The sequence below is a fragment of the Papaver somniferum genome, unplaced genomic scaffold, assembly GCF_003573695.1.
Source record: "Papaver somniferum cultivar HN1 unplaced genomic scaffold, ASM357369v1 unplaced-scaffold_11, whole genome shotgun sequence".
Classification (NCBI taxonomy): domain Eukaryota; kingdom Viridiplantae; phylum Streptophyta; class Magnoliopsida; order Ranunculales; family Papaveraceae; genus Papaver; species Papaver somniferum.
Genome location: NW_020619936.1, coordinates 906512 through 911236, shown reverse-complemented (window position 1 = coordinate 911236; position 4725 = coordinate 906512).

Genomic DNA, 4725 nt, shown 5'->3' with positions numbered 1-4725 from the left:
TAGGCTAGAACAGGCACATGCTATGTTTCAAAAACAAGAGCATAACCCTTATTCTCAGACCTACAACCCAGGATGGAGGAACCACCCCAATTTTTCATGGTCTAAAGGACCCATCCAAGGAGGGCCATCTCAACCCACTCAAAGCTTTCAAAACAACCAAGGCTATCAATACCCTAAAAATCCTCAACAGCAGTGGTACCCTCAATACACTGCTGACAAGAAATTGTCTAGCATTGAAGAGAGTATCAATCAATTGACCCAACATCTGATGAAGAATGAGAAAGCTACTGATCAACGAGTCTCCGCTCTAGAACTCCAGATGGGTCAAATTTGCGATGCACTGAATACAAGAGAAAAAGGTAAACTTCCTAGCCAGCCCCAACAAAATCCAAAGAGGATATTTCAAGCAGGAACATCATCTTGCAACGAAACCTCACCCGATCAAGCCCATTCCATCACCACTCTCCGAAGTGGTAAGATTGTTGAGAACAATGTAGGCATACCACAATCAAATGAGTCTGAGCCAAGCATATCATTGTCTACACCACCAAAGAACACCTCCAACTTAGAAAAGGAACCTGAGTACATTAGCAAAGCCGACAATCCCAATGTTGTGAATACCCCTCTAACTCCTAATGTTGATGTTGCTCCATATCCTCAGAGGTTAGTTCGCCAACAGATAAACACCCACTACAATGAGATGTTAGAACTGTTCAAAAGAGTCAACATCAACATTCCTTTTCTTGAGGCAATTAAGCAAATCCCTGCATATGCTAAATTCCTCAAAGACTTGTGCACTCAAAAGCGCAAGATCAATGTGCACAAACGTGCTTTCTTAGCTGAACAGGTGAGTTCCATCATTCTGAACAAAACTCCACCTAAGTTTAGGGACCCAGGTTGTCCAACAATTTCTTGCACTATAGGAAACCACATGGTCAGTAAAGCTTTATTAGATCTAGGTGCAAGTGTGAACCTCCTTCCATATTCTGTTTATGCGCAGTTAGGTCTTGGAGAATTAAAGCCAACACCCATAACTCTCCAATTGGCGGACCGATCCGTCAAAGTCCCTCGAGGTGTAGTTGAGGATGTCTTAATTAAGGTGGATAAGTTCTACTTTCCTGTGGACTTTATTGTCTTAGACACTCAACCTGTACAAAACCCGGATAGTCACATTCCTGTCATTTTAGGACGTCCTTTCTTGGCGACATCTAATGCGATCATCAATTGTCGTAATGGAGTGTTGAAGCTGTCTTTTGGGAACATGACTGTCGAGCTGAATGTGTTTAATGTTAGTCAACAACATGTGAATCTTGATGATGAGGATGTACATGAGGTCAATATGATTGAGAGTTTGATACAAGATTCATTGACTGGCATTATGTCAAAAGATCCCTGGCAAGCATGTTTGGAAGATGTTAACTTGGAGTTGTATGATGATGAATACATTGTTGAAGTCCAATCTTTGCTCGAATCTGTGCCTCAAATGGAAATCACTAAATGGCAGACTACAGTGGAACAACTCCCACTTTCTGAGAAGTCTGTTATATCTTCGGATGAGTCTCCTAAGGCCAAACAGGAATTGAAACCATTACCTGATACTTTGAAGTATGCATTTCTAGGTCCTTCTGATACTGTTACCTTTTATACTTTATTAGATTTATAACTTCACAATAAACAGAACAGGAAAACAAGCTTTTAGGAGTACTTGAGGAGCAGAAAGAAGCCTTAGGATGGACCATCTCAGATCTCAAAGGGATAAGCCCCACCATTTGCATGCATCACATTAATTGAAGAGAATGCCAAACCATCTAGGGAAATGCAAAGGAGACTTAATCCTAACATGAGAGACGTTGTTAAGAGTGAGATCTTGAAGCTACTTGATGCGGGTATCATATATCCGATTTCAGATAGTAAATGGGTTAGTCCCATTCAAGTTGTGCCTAAGAAGTCAGGCATTACTGTAGTTCGGAACGAAAAGAATGAGTTAGTCCCTTCACGTACAACCACAGGATGGCGAGTATGTATCGACTACAGGAAGTTGAACACAGAAACAAGAAAAGATCACTTCCCCCTTCCCTTCATAGACCAAATGCTAGAACGTGTGTCTGGACACAGTCACTACTGTTTTCTAGATGGCTTTTCCGGTTATAACCAAATTCACATTGCACCGGAAGATCAGGAAAAAACTACATTCACGTGTCCATTTGGGACATTTGCTTTTAGACGTATGCCCTTCGGGCTGTGTAATGCACCTGCTACTTTTCAGCGTTGCATGATGAGCATTTTTTCAGACATGATAGATAGTTTTCTCGAGATCTTTATGGATGATTTCTCTGTGTGTTTGGTTCCTCTTTTGACGAATGTTTGGACCATCTAGTCCTTGTGCTCAAGATGTAAGCAAAAGAATCTGATTTTAAACTGGGAAAATGCCACTTCATGGTGAAATCCGGCATAGTTCTAGGACACATCGTTCGGAAAAAGGAATGAAGTAGATAAAGCTAAAGTCGACCTCATTCAACATTTACCCAACCCCACTCTGTGAAGGGGATTCGATCATTTTTAGGTCACGCGGATTCTACCGGAGATTCATCAAAAACTTTAGCCAAATCTCTCGCCCTTTGTGTAACTACTTGCCAAAGATGTTGTCTTTAACTTTGATGCGTGTGTGAAGGCGTGGGAAGAACTCAAGACTCTCCTCATCAGCTCCTATTGTCCAACCACCCGACTGGGAACTACCGTTCGAACTCATGTGTGATGCCTCTGATTACGTTGGCGCTGTTTTAGGACAGCGTGTTGATAGACTACCATATGTGATATACTATGCTAGTAAAACTCTTAATGATGCTCAACTCAACTATTCGACTACCGAGAAGGAGTTACTTGCCGTGGTATTTGCATTAGACAAGTTTAGATCTTATTTGATAGGATCTAAGATCATCATATACACTGACCATGCGGCTTTGAAGTATCTTCTTTCTAAGAAGGATGCTAAGCTCGCCTTATTCGATGGATACTCTTATTACAGGAATTCGACATCGAAATCCGTGATAAGAAAGGTTGTGAGAATGTGGTTGCTGATCACTTGTCCCGATTAACTAGTGAGTCTATTGATGAATCTGAGCTGATTAGAGAATCATTCCCTGATGAACAATTGATGTCTGTGACAAACCTTCCTTGGTTTGCCGACATTGTTAACTACCTTGCTACAGGTAGTAGAATGCCCTCACATTGGTCGAGACAAGACCGCTCCAAGTTCTTGGCTGAAGTTAAACATTTCCTTTGGGACGACCCATATTTGTTTAAGTACTGCCGAGACCAAATCATTAGGAGGTGTACCCAACATGGAACAGAAAGATGTGATATCTTTCTGTCATGACCAAGCATGTGGAGGCCATTTCAGTGCCAAGAAAACTGCTGCAAAGATCTTGCAGTGTGGATTCTATTGGCCATCATTGTTCAAGGATTGCCATGATTATTGTGTTGCGTGTGAACGCTGTCAAAAGCTAGGAAGCATTTCGAGGAGAAACATGATGCCATTGAACCCCATTTTGATTGTGGAGATTTTTGATGTTTGGGGGATAGACTTCATGGGTCCATTTCCCATGTCTGACAGCAAGTTGTACATCCTAGTTGCAGTTGATTACGTTTCTAAGTGGGTAGAAGCCATAGCAACCAGAACAAATGACCACAAGGTGGTACTTTCATTTCTAAAGGAAAACATATTTGCACGTTTTGGTACCCCTAGAGCTATCATCAGTGACGGCGGTTCACATTTTCGTAACAAGTACTTTGAGTCCTTAGTACGCAAGTATGGCATAACTCACAAGGTTGCTACTGCGTACCACCCTCAGACTAGTGGACAAGTGGAAGTGTCTAATAGGGAAATCAAGCACATTCTGGAGAAGACGGTCAACCCGTCCAGGAAAGATTGGTCATTGAGATTGAATGATGCTTTATGGGCCTATAGAACAGCTTATAAGACACCAATTGGCATGTCCCCCTATCGTCTAGTGTATGGAAAGCCATGTCATCTACCTGTGGAATTGGAACATCGTGCCTACTGGGCAATCAAAGAGCTGAACTTTTCTCTTGACGAAGCTGGAATTCAAAGGAAACTTCAACTCAACGAGTTGGAAGAATTGAGAAATGAGGCTTATGACAGTGCCAAGCTGTACAAGCAAAAGATGAAGATGTTTCATGACAAGCGTATTCTACGCAAATCCTTCACTCCTGGTCAGAAAGTCTTGCTGTATGACTCCCGATTACATCTTTTCCAGGAAACTGCGTTCCAGATGGAAGGGTCCGTACCTAGTACGCACAGTTTTCCTCATGGAGCTGTAGAGCTGGAGGATGTCTCCAACAAGAACGTTTTCAAAGTCAACGGGCAGAGATTAAAGCCATTCCTTGAGCCATTTCCACCCGACATTGAAACAACCGACCTGGAGGACCCAGTCTATGTGGACTAAACTGGTCCACTCTTTCCCTAAATAACCAAACGGTTTTCCAAATGTTTCCCTAAAAAACCAAAATTTTTTTCGTTTTCCCATCAAAACCAAAATTTGTCTTTTTTTTCCAACAAAACCAAAATTTTCCAAAAAAGTCCAATCCCTTTAAAAACCAAAATTTTCTTGTAGATAATGTGTTAGTTAAATTTCCTTTTGTGTATATTTTGTGCTCATCCATTGTGACTGCTAATATGATGGATTTTTGCCTTGAAATAACGGA